This window comes from Macrotis lagotis, chromosome 1 (assembly GCF_037893015.1).
Source record: "Macrotis lagotis isolate mMagLag1 chromosome 1, bilby.v1.9.chrom.fasta, whole genome shotgun sequence".
In the NCBI taxonomy this organism is placed as follows: Eukaryota; Metazoa; Chordata; class Mammalia; order Peramelemorphia; family Peramelidae; genus Macrotis; species Macrotis lagotis.
In genome coordinates, this window is record NC_133658.1 from 416,596,433 (window position 1) to 416,609,170 (window position 12,738).

The 12,738-nt window shown below is 35.6% G+C and overlaps 1 protein-coding gene across 7 annotated transcripts in view; it reads right to left on the reverse strand.

The window, feature by feature from the left end:
- Positions 1-12,738, reverse strand: part of CLMN (calmin) — a 151,427-nt gene that overhangs the window by 119,008 nt on the left and 19,681 nt on the right. Inside the window, exon 2 of one of the 7 annotated variants that reach the window (XM_074213011.1) lies at positions 1,942-2,063. The exons of the other annotated variants lie outside the window; for them this stretch is intronic. The gene's annotated coding sequence lies outside the window, so the exon portion shown is untranslated. The remainder of the gene's footprint in view (positions 1-1,941; positions 2,064-12,738) is intronic. 7 annotated transcript variants of the gene reach the window in all.

A 12,738-nucleotide genomic window follows, 5' to 3' on the forward strand; every position in this document is an offset into this window, starting at 1 on the left:
TGGTATTACTAATTCTTAATGAAATAATACTGACTCTTTGTGGTTATTTCTTCTTTTTTTTCCAGATGTTTACTAACTGTATCACTTTAAAGTGTTATGACTACTTTTTTCTTCTCTCAACCATTTCTCCTTATATCATCCCCCCATCCTCCTTGAACCTAATGGGAAAGAAATTTATCAAAAGTAGCCAACACATGACCTAATCATTTGTAGAGCATCCAAAAAAATGGGAACAAATGGAGCCCAAAGGAAAGTAGAATATGGAGAAGGAAAAAAATGATAGCTCTTCTCATGTATCTGAAGGATTGTCAAATGAAAAAGGATTAGATTCATTTTTTGTGGCCCCAGAAAGCAGAACAAAAAGTAGTGAGAGGACGTTGCAAAGAGTCATATTTAGGCTTACAGTTGAAACAATTTTCTAAGTAGAACTGTCCAAAAATGACCTGCCTCAGGAGGTAATTGCATTCTTTGATACAGAACCTGAATAATCCAACTGTTGACCATGCTAAAGTTGGAATGTTTTTAGAGTGTGTGTGTGTATATATATATATACACACACATACACACATACACACAAACACACACATATATATATATATATATATATATATGGCTAGACGACTCCTAAATTCCCTTCCAATTTCCAACTTTTGGGATTTTGTGATCTGATAGCATATATCTCTTTTGAATTCATACTTCTTCATGAGTATTGTGGGAGATGTTGTTCTTCATCAGTTCTCTGAAACTGAAATTGGTAATTAAAATAAATCAGTGTTTAATTGCCTTTTTTTGTTTTTATTTGTATTATTTTAGTAACTATGTATATTATTACTATGGTTCTGCTTACTTCTCTGCATCAATCCATACTGGTCTTCCTATGTTTTTCCAAATTCTTCATCATCTAATATCTCTTACAGTCTAAACATATTCCATTATAATTATATAACCACAATCCTTCATTTAATAATATATTCTAAAACTCTGTAAGGACTCAACATGAAGATCACTGGCCTGTAGCTACTAGGCTTCACAATTTTTTTTAAATTTAGGCATCATTTTTCTTTCTCCAGACCAGGAGTTCCTCTCCCTTTCAAAGCTATCTTCCAAATATCACTGACAGTGCCTCAGCAATCATATCTGAGTTTTTACATTCCTATAGAATTTAGTTCTTTGGTCCCTTGTGATTTGAGTTCATCAAAAAAAAGACCAAGGTGTTCTCATTTATCATCATCTTACTTATCTTGAGTACTGGCTCCTAGTTGATATTTTTTGCCTCTCCTTCTCAGGCTAAAGGTCATTTGCCTTGGCAGGAAAACAGTATCAAAATAGGAATTGAGAAGTCCAACCTTCTCTGCATCTGTTATCATCATACCATCCTCCTCAAGCTGAAATCCTATCTTTCCTTTGATCCTTTTCTTTGTTTAAATGTAGCTCTAATAAGGGGGTAAATCTTTTTTTATTTTTAGCATTCCTAAGGCAGCCTCAGCTCACTCTGAATTTTATCATTCAACACTATTCTTACAGGATTGTTTTTGAATAATTCTGTTTCAGGTCTTTAATTGTCCGTATGTCTTTTTAAAATCTAATAATAAGTAATAAATACCTGGTACCTGATAGATTAAGACAGAGCTTCCTTTGCCTCCTCATGGTGATTATTTCTAATTATATCTTTGAAATTTCAATCTTGAGGACCTTCCATTCCCTCCTGAGCTGGCTTCTCCTGTAGAATTTTAGACTATGGGAACTTGCCCTCAACTATATGTTCTACATAGCATGCCTGTGTCTAGTTATCCTCTTCTCTTTCAGAAATTCTAAGGTAAAACAATCACTTTTCTCCATAATGTTTTTTATTTAAGAAATTCCTATTTATGGATTATGAATTATCCTCATAGATTCTTTGGAACAATACATTTCCATCAAGCCAAGAAAAATGCTCATTACCTGATGTTTTTGAGCTACTTTTTACTGAAATAACTGAAGTGACTCCAACATCACCATGTCTCCAGTCCAGGTTTGTGATCTGTTTTCTGACCTCCTGAATCTATTCCTTTTGTCCTTGTGGCCTATAGAAAAGATGTTTGGTTGGCAAGTTCAGATAAAACCAGATTAAAACATAATTGTGAAATGTTTAACAAAATAACTGAAATTACGAGTAATGTTAATTTGTGATTGTCTTAGTCAATATTGCCATCAGCGGAGATCTGTTTACATTTGAGTTTCACACTACTGGTCCATAATATACTTCCAAATACATTATCACTTCTTTTTGTAATTTATTATTTTTAATAGTCAAATATTTAGTTAGATTTCATTAATTTGGATTTTTAAAACTAGTCTATACACTTTGGGGGAAAGTGACATACAAATATTCATAAACAATTATAATAGTGAAGCAACACTAACCTTGACCTTTTTTAAATTTAGGATTGATACTTAAGCAAACTGGAATATTAAGTATTGTTTTATCAGGAAGTAGATGAGATGACTAGAAGTATCTTTCAAGTTCCCTTCTATCCATAAAAAGAGTCTCACTTTCTATGTCAAACTATCAGATGAAAACTCCATCAGCATTGCATTAAAGATATGAAATTTCAGGTATTGATACTCATGATAAAAATGTTTTATCTATGCAGTGCAGGTTTGATGTTGTTATGGGATAAGCAACCACAACATCCCACCAGATGCAAACAAAATTCTGTCCTATATATGTATTTCCTACATAGAAAACATTACAAGGTCAAAACCAAGGTAAGATTAAGTCAAAAAATAAAAAAAATTAGAGTTGGCTTTGACAAAATTCATCACTAATACCAAGGTGCCAATATTACAGATGACAATAGATGGAAAATCAGTTTAAAGTGATCTGCTGCATGATGCTGAATTTCCACTCATTGCAAATGGCCTACCTTTGTCCTAGTAATATAGTAAACCTCCAAGAGCTTAGCCAAATCTAGGTCCCCCCCTCCCGTAACTCCTTGATGGGAGAGCAAGTCATCCTTTCACAGTTTATCCCTGAGTCACTCACTGATGGGTAAGCAGTGGTTGGATGCCTAAAGACTTCTGAGTTTCACACTATTCAGGGTGCACTGATGCTGGTTATGCTAGCAGACAACCGCTTATGGTTGTTTCATTCTCAGAAATCAGGTACAACAATTCAGAACGATAATTCTGGTATGTATAATCTGGTAAAACAAATCCCCATATTGGCCATGTCTAGATATATATGTCTTCTTTATTTTAAGTTCATGACCATAGTGGCAAGAGGTGAAATGTATTCTTTTGTATTCTAAAGTTTTTCAAAGTTTTTTTTTCTCTATAAGGCTATGTTTATATAGATAGTTTCCTAATTCTGTTCACTTCTCTCTGTATTAATTCATAGAGGTCTTCCCAGTGTCCTGGGTATTTTCACTAAGAACTCAAAATATTAATTTGTATTAGATAGAGAATAATGTAAACATAGTATACGATGATCCTCAGAGTTAAATGGATGCTGAGCACTACTGCCAGCGGAGTAGAGAATGGGACACTGTGATGTGCCAGAGACAGAAGAAAGTTTAAGTAATATCTTGGCATACCTATAGGAGAATATCTTGAGACCCTGTGCTCATAATGACAGACTTATAATAACCACCTAAATCCATTGAATGCACTGTTATTAGAGATATTAAGGAAGATACATTTAAAATAATAAAGTCTGGGAGAGTAAGATAAGGTATCTTGGATTGAATCAGCCTTCAGATGGTGGTAAAACTATGTGGCAAGAGAGGGTAAGCAAAGAGGAAAGACTAGGTGAGTCTGAGAGGTACAAAGCTGCCATATGCCACAATAAATAGTACTGTCATTTCCTTCTTCCCCTCTAACCATCATGATATCCATTTGGCATATGGGGTATTAACAAGTATTCTGGTGGATCTCAAGCTATGTGCTTCAAAGCCACATGCTTTATTTATCAAATCTGCAGGAATAAATGATGAAGTTGGATTTCAATTCCAACTAGCATGGTTTGTCTAAATGGTACCAGTTTCTGATTTCTTGTTCCTTGTACCAAGTAGTGGTCATCACTTATGATAGAAGAGAAAGGGAAACTGTTGGGCAAAGCCAGCTTGATTAGTCATGTGCCTTCCGGTCCCTCCCTCTCTTTTTGTCCACATCCTTCTTTCTATCAAGAACTTCAACAAAAGGGCAAAAGTTGTGTGCGGATAGAAGGGCTATGTGCTCCAGCTTAACTATGATTAGTACCCTGGTACTGGTCTGGAAACAGAAAAAGTTAAAGCTAATGACTAAAATGAGACTTGGGGATTTAACGTGGATTTTAATTATCTGTTCTATTCCTATCATCCATTATCATGGATGATCATAAGCTGACTTCTTTAATAAATAATAGCTGACATTTGTATGACATTTTGCAGTTAAGGGATGTTATACCCATTATCTCTTTTGATATTCAAAATGATTTTTTGAAGAAGGCAAGAACAGATATTATTCTTGCAGATAAACCATTTGAGGCTGAGAGAAAGAAGGGGCTAAGTAATAAATGACAGAAGCATGAAACTCAGAAGTTCTAAATTTCATTATCTACCACTCTACAAGACTTGTCTCATTTGAAATACATGAAAACAATAATAAGATAACACATAGCACAGTGTTTAGGAACTTTAGACAATAAAAGAATTGTATTGTTAAGAGGCCAAGTATTTAGCTGTAGGTCACCTAGTTCAACTACCTCTTTTTAAAGATGAAGGAACAGAAGCCCAGAAAGGAGATGAGAATTACCTAAGAACAAAGAGCTGGTTGGGTAAGACTAAGGTCCCAGGTCAAGGAATCCCAGGGTTTATGGCTCCTTCCATTGCACCATGCTGTCTTTGATGCCCTGACACCTTAATGAATATATTTTCCTTGGAATAGAAAGATAGGAAGTAAGAAAATGCACAAGTTATATGACCCTTAAAATACTCATTTATATGTTTCTGTGTTAGATTCAACTTAGATGCTCCCTTGAATGATGCAGATAGTGACTCATGACTTCCCATCCTTTGTTCATATTCTCTTAGAAGTTTTCTAGAGTAAGTCTACTTAATGCAATGAGGCCCTTTTCCTACTTTCTTCTAATATCAGGAGCATATAGGTCTTTTATCTATTAATCTTATTATATGATTAAACTATATTATTGTTCAATCTTGGGGGCCAATAGGTGGCACAGTATAAAGCACTGGCCCTGGATTCAGGAGGATGTTTGAATTCGACCTCAGGCACTTGACTGTTCCTAGCTGTGTGACCTTGGGCAAGTCGCATAGGAAAGATAATTAAAATCCACATTAAATTCCCCAAGTCTCATTTTAGTCATTAGCTTTAACTTTTTCTGTTTCCAGACCAGTACCAGGGTACTAATCATAGTTAAGCTGGGGCACATGGACCTTCTATCCTCACACAACTTTTGCCCTTTTGTTGAAGTTCTTGATAGAAAGAAGGATGTGGACAAAAAGAGAGGGAGGGACCGGAACGCACATGACTAATCAAGCTGGCTTTGCCCAACAGTTTCCCTTTCTCTTCTATCATAAGTGATGACCACTACTTGGTACAAGGAACAAGAAATCAGAAACTGGTACTATTTAGACAAACCATCCTCACATGCACAGTCATCTTGATTCATATCTGCCCGTTGGACCCAGATGACTCTGGAAGAGAAAATGAGGCTGGTGACTTAGCACAGCATCCCCCTCACTCAAATCCAATTCATGTGCTTCTCATGGCATCGCCTCCCTGATGTCAAGGTCTTCTTTGAAAATGAAGGACAAACACTGTTCAATCTTGTACTTCTCTGATGACAGCACTTAAAATAGGTCTTCAAATACATTGAAAGTTGCTCACACCTGTGATGCTTTCTCCACTCCCTTGAGGGATACTTATTTTTAGTTATATTTAAATGCTATAGTTCTAGCAGGGTCATTAAAGAAATTTTAATTTCCTAATACTAATCTATTGCCTCTTTTCCTCCAGGTGATATCTCAGTCCATTTAGTGACCCATGTGTCATCCAGAGAGAGAGAGGGAATGAGGGGGAGAGGGAGAGAGGGAGAGAGAGAGAGAGAGATGAATAGCTCTCCAGGTAAACTATTTAAATGCATGTCATAAGATTAAAAATAGATATTCTTCATCTACTTCATTTTTCCTATGAGATGGCTAGGCAAAACTTTTGAGTATTTATAGTTATCTTCCAGAATGTTCTGGAATGTTTCAGAAGCTGGTACAACAGCACATTGTTTGCAAAGAGGATTCACCAGAAGTCCTGTTTCCTATCAAATCAAGCCGAGGGGTGATCAGGGAGAAGGATGTCATTGGGCAACATTCGCCTCACTACAACTTAACATTCAAGTCTTGTCATCATATATTTGATGACAAGGTCCTCTTGAAACACAAAGACCAACAATTACCCTACCTATCTACCTGCAAACAAACATCTTAAGGATTTCTCTCTTTTTCAATTTGTATTTTGTACCTCCAAAGTGGTAAAAACCATAGTGAAATGTCTCCCCATTTCAATGTCTTTCTTGATATCTGTGATTGCAGACTCTCTAGACAAAATTCTGTTAAATCTTTCAAATAATCTTGAATAATTTTTATGCAAGAAGGAGAGTCCTTCAGTAGCTGTTTTCCTCTACCACATACATTTTTAATATTCTAAATAATAAAAAGTGGGATAACTTGTATTTTCTCCATCTTTTGGATAATTGAGTGAAGTTAGAGATATGGTCTATTTGTACAATATCACTTCCAAAAGATTGAAGGCTCCCAACTAATAATCTTATTTAGGATGTCCTCATTTTGTGAAGAGATAGTTCTTATATAAAAATGTGAGTAGAAAGGAAAGTGGGCATATAGGTTGGTAGTTATGATATTCTCTCAATTACCTTTTATTTTTTATTAATAAGGTCCAAGTTTTTCCCATTTCTTTAGTATCTTTCTTTCCTTTAGATACCTAGCTTTGAGCTCCTAACCTAGTTTATTAAATTGAAGAAAACTTTTCCTATAAGCTTTTGTTCATCTCTTTTGAAAGACCCCTCCCTATTCAAATGAAATCATAAAATTAAATTTTACTGACATCTGCTAAGTAAAAAATTTAATGGTGCAATAAATATTACAAAGATGTGTGTATGTGTGTGTGTGTGTGTGTGTGTGTGTGTGTGTGTGTGTTATGTGAGAAAGCCAGCGATCATCACCTTTAGCCATCAACTATATCTGCTAATTTTTCCTTAGTATTGCAGATATAATCCTACCATTCAGCTCTCCCGGGGGGGGAGCAAAAATTTCTGCCCTCATTGATTTTTTATGAACCTATTGCTTTTAGAGAACCCCAAGACTTAGGGGAGTTAAACTAATTCCTATGAAAAAAGAGAAGTTTCATCTCACTGGAGATAGTCACCCCAAGATTGACTTTGGTCTTAGGTAAAGGACACAAAGAGATAAGTACCAGACCCTGTGCGCACTGACATCAGTGATTCAATGCTAGATATATAATTCTAGTAAAATAGAAATTCAATATTTCTCCCTGGGATCCCACTCCTTTTGGACTTCTTCCTCTACCATGCTCTGAAGAATTCTTCTCACTATGGAAAAATCTACTCTTATGGTCTTAGAATATCAATTTTAATATATATTTTTTAGTTTTTGCAAGGCAAATGGGGTTAAGTGGCTTGCTCAAGGCCACACAGCTAGGTAATTATTATGTGTCTGAGACCAGATTTGAACTCAGGTGCTCTATCCACTACGCCACCTAGCCGCCCCTAGAATATCAATTTTAAAGAAAGCATACAGACCAACATCATTTAGGTCCTACCTAGGATCTGCTTCTGACTTTTTAGACTTCTTTCCCCACTGTGCTTACTCCAAGATTACTCATTCTATCTCAGCTATCTCTCTCCCTGATCTGCTCTTACCTGGAAGTTTCCTTTGTTTTGTTATCTTCTCCATTAGAAGGTAAGCTCTTTGGAGGCAGGGATTGTCTTTCTTCCTTCCTTGTATTTATATTCCCAGAACTAAACACAGGGCCTGGCAGGCAAGTATTACTTAACAAATGCTTGTTGTGTTGTTAACTTGATAGAAGTACAGCTTAACCAGATTTGAGAAGATTTTAATCAGGCTTATGATATTTTATATAAACTTCAAATTGATTTTTCCAAAACATTTTAGAAATTTTCAATCAGAAATCTAAAAGCTTAGAATCTTAGAAACATAATATAACAGAATCTTCAAATTGGAAGTCTTTCAAGTGCAGTTATCCATCAAATAATAGCATCCACTCCTATAATGTCTTTCACAGATGACTGACAGGTGGCAGCTAGGTGGGCATAGGGTCCGACAGAGCAGCAAACCTAGAGTCAAGAAGACCTGAACTCAAATCTAACCTCACTTACTAACAGTATGATCCCAGGAAAGTCATGTAATACTATTTGCCTCAGTTTCCTCAACTGTAAAATGAACTGGAGAAGGAAATGACAAACTGCTCCAGTATCTTTGCTAAGAAAACCCCAAACTGGGTCACGAAGAGGGAGAACAAGACTGAACTAGAGAGGCACCAAAGTGTGTTAAAAAACAATGTGTGTCCAAAGGGCAATAAAAATGTGCATACCCTTCAATCCAACAATACCATTACTGGGTTTATACCCTGAAGAGATCATGAGAAAGGGTAAAACATCACTTATACAAAAATATTCAGAGCAGCCCTGTTTGTGGTGACAAAGAATTGGAAATTGAGCAAATGTCCATCAATTGGGGAATGGTTGGACAAATTGTGATATATGTATGTCATGGAACACTATTGTTCTATTAGAAACCAGGAGGGATGGAAATTCAGAGAAGCCTGGAAGGATTTGCATGAACTGATGCTGAAAGTTGTAGAGAACTAGAAGAACATTGTCTACCATAACAGTAACATGGGGATGATGATCAACTTTAATGGATTTGCTCATTTCATCAGTGTAACAGTCAAGAGACAATTTTAGAGTGATGGAGAATACCACCCAAAGGAAGAATTGTGGAGTTTAAACAAAAAAAACAAAGACTATTATCTTTAATTTTTAAATGTTATATATTATGTAATTTTGCTATCTCTTACATTTTATTTTTTCCTTAAGGATATGATTTTTTTTCTCTCAACACATTCAATTTTGATCAATGTATATATAGCATTGGAAACAATGTAAAGACTAACAGGCTGCCTTCTGTGGGGGGTGGAGGGAAGGAAGTGAGGTTGGAGGAAAAATTGTAAAATTCAAAAAAAAAGGAAAAAACAGTGCTTGTAATCAGAAGACCTGCATTTGAGTCCTAGTTCAATGACATACGGCTTCAAGAAAAGTCACAAGCAAAAATGTGGGGAGTGAGAGAGCTAGCTCATGAGCAAGCTGTAGAATTAGTATAATAGTACATGTAGTAACAACCTCATGCTTGTAAATTATAAAGCACTACATAAAAGAGACAGTATTATTACTTTTTGTGCAAAAGAAGAACATTGGTACATTTAAATCTTTCATTTTTACTTTGAATTTATTGAAATAAGTGAATTTATTTCAAATAATTAATATAGATATAAGTGATTGCCCCATTTAAACATTAGAAAAGCTGAAGGTCTAAAGGGGCAAGAGTAAAGAAAATGAAATGTAAAAGTTAGAAAACTTCAGGTGTAAATGATTCTATAACATGGAAGAAGGCTTTGAATAAGACTAAGGACTTATTCCAGAGCATAGATTACATCAATGGCTTAATTCCCAGGCAATCATTTGCATAAGATTCCTAAAGGAAGCTGGGAAATTTAAATGAACAGTCACCTAGGTAACAGTGGGGTCACTAACTGAAGCTTTAAATTAGAAAGAATGTTAGAACAAAGAGCGAATACCTCTCCTACCTCCCATCTAATGGATAACAAACCTCAGAGCCAAGGTCTCGAGAAAGTGAAATAGAGGAAGCATCTTTCCAGTCTTAAGTCTCTGTCTTTTTGAAAATGAAAGGAAAGAGGCCTTTAGTCACATCAGGGAGTACTTAAAAGAAACACATCTAATCTGCAAGAGATAAACTGAGAACTGGTGAAGATTGCAAGAACTGAGCAGCAGCTTCAGTAGAGAGACAGCATCCCCAGCCCTCACTGGAATTTAAAGAGTGTTGGGTAGAAATAATAGGCAACACAGGTGCAACAGATGAAAAAAAAGCAAATGACAATAGAAACCAAAAGGAGATACTTAAAAAAGAAAAGGGAAAGACTGGGGAGAGCCAAAAGGTTTTACTGGCATCTTAGAACAAAATGAACTGAACTAAACTTGGTCTGAAACTACTGGTTGTTCTAATCTCTTCCATAACTGAAGGAAGCAAAAACAAAATGTCTGTTCTTTCCCCAATTCCCCTTCCCTTGCCTAAACTTGGTCTGAAACTATTGGTTGTTCTAATCTCTTCAATAACTGAAGGAAGCAAAAACAAAATGTCTGTTCTTTCCCCAATTCCCCTTCCCTTGCCAGTTCAAAAAAAATGATAATATACTCTGATCACTTATTTTATCTACTTATTTCCTGTATACTAATTTTTGTCCAAAATATAGAGAATAGGGTTTGGCTAGAAATACACAAAAATCTTAAAATTAGGGCAGAAAAATCAAACCTCTGTCTGAATACCAGGGATTTTTCTAACTGGGTCCTCCTAGGCTACTGTGATTTTATTAATAACTTTTCATTTGATAGAGAAGGCAAGCACATAAACCTGAAAGCCATTTTATAACCTCTAGACCAGAGGTTCCTTATTATTTCCTTAAGTTTTTCACAACCTTCTCAGTCAAAAGAAATATATAATGGCTTTATTAATTAAAATAAATCCAAACTACTTAATAAGTATTTATATCCTAACAACCTCTAGCCACTTGAAAAAAATAATATAACTTGAAAAAATTTTGTTTAATTCTAGAATAGTTACAATTGCTTACTAATCAAATATATGCACAACTTCTCAGATCATGGAAACAGACTGGACACGACCACCCTCATTCACTATTCCACAATGATTTTTATTTTTATCATAAGCAACCACTGATAATTCAGATTCACAAATATGTCACAAACAATAAAGTTCAAGAACAAACTGGTGTAGTCAAAAGTATTAAAGTTATCTCAAACATTTGAGATCATCATCTAAGCAGGGGTGGGTAACCTCCAATCCTTTGTATTGATTTGGCATTGCCAAGGCAACAGCAGGCAGGACTCTAAATTCAAAAAAAAAATCTAGGAGTTTTTAAGGGGTGAATAAATTAAATGTTTGATCAAATACAACTGGTGAATGATGCTATAAATATCCAAATGGCCCATGGCAGGAAAAAAGGTTCCTCATTCTAAAGGATTCTAAAGAAATGCAAGGCAAGACTGGATAAAAATATTTGATCTGAATTTTATTGTCTTTTAATGTTATAAAACAACTATAATAATGCAAATTGTGTTCTCTGGGTTATGTCTTCTTTCCTCTGTTTATTTTAATTATGGTGTAATAATATTCTATTGCATTTACAAACTATAAGTTGTTTATCCATTCACCAATTAGTAGGCATATGCTTTTTTTCCTCTTATTCAAAAAGAAATATGATTATTTTGTAAATGGGGGACACTTTTATCATTGACTTTCTTGGGTTATAAGTCCCCTAAATGGGATCATTGGATGAAAGTGTGTAAATAATTTAGTAGCTTTTCTTACACAAATCTGTACCAGAAGTTAAAATAATACAGATATTAAGAAAAAGGCTGACATCATTATCAGCCACTTTAAGGTGAAAGCTGAGACAACCTTATAGGAGGCCCTTGGGCTCTGTGCCACTTTTAAGATTTTTCTCACAGTGAGATATCTGTCTGGGATACAAGAGAGCTCAATGATTCAGACAGCTTCCATATCCTTGACTGGTTTCCCCTTTCCCATTTATCTTAACTAACTCCTGGCCAAAACCTAGTATTGAGACATGAACCTCATAAACAAATCCAAAATTTAGAATGTAAAAGAGAGGAGGGGCTCTTGGGCAATATCTCCTCTTGTTGGAAAGTTTAAGAAGGAAAAAAGGTAGAAAACTAAAGAGAGCAGAAACTTGGTATTTAACTATGACACCAGACATTCTCAAGGAAAACAAAAACCTTCTAATCCCACACCTATAGAACAAAGTCCAAAACTCCCTTGCTGGAGCCCTCTCTCTACAATGTAGTTCCTACCAATCCTTCTCCAAGCCTTATATCCCACTATTCCCACTTCATACATGCTTCAGTCAAACAGAACTGCTAGCCAAATTCCAAGTCCACCACTTTTATTTCTTTTCTACCCATTCCCCTTGCACTGTTCCCTACACTGTCTCCCCTTCCTCCAGGGTTTGTTGAGGGAATTAGGAATGGAGATAATTAGATTCCGTGAGGCAGGATAGTTTTCTTCAAATATCTGGAAGGCTGTCATCTGGAATTAGAATTTGACTTGGTCTATTTGCCCCAGAGAGCAGAGCTAGTAACAATAGGCAGAAGAATGTAAGATTTCATCCTGATATAAATATGTCATTTGATTCTCCCAATAAGCCTAGGAGGTCTTTCACATTTTAGAGTTTGTTGTTGAGGAAACTGAGTCAGGTAGAGGTCAATGACTTGCCCAGGATCATACTAAGCAAATAAATATCTGAGACCACATTAGAATTCAGGTCTTCCTGTCGCTGCATCATCTAGTTATCTCTAAAGCAGCATATTTC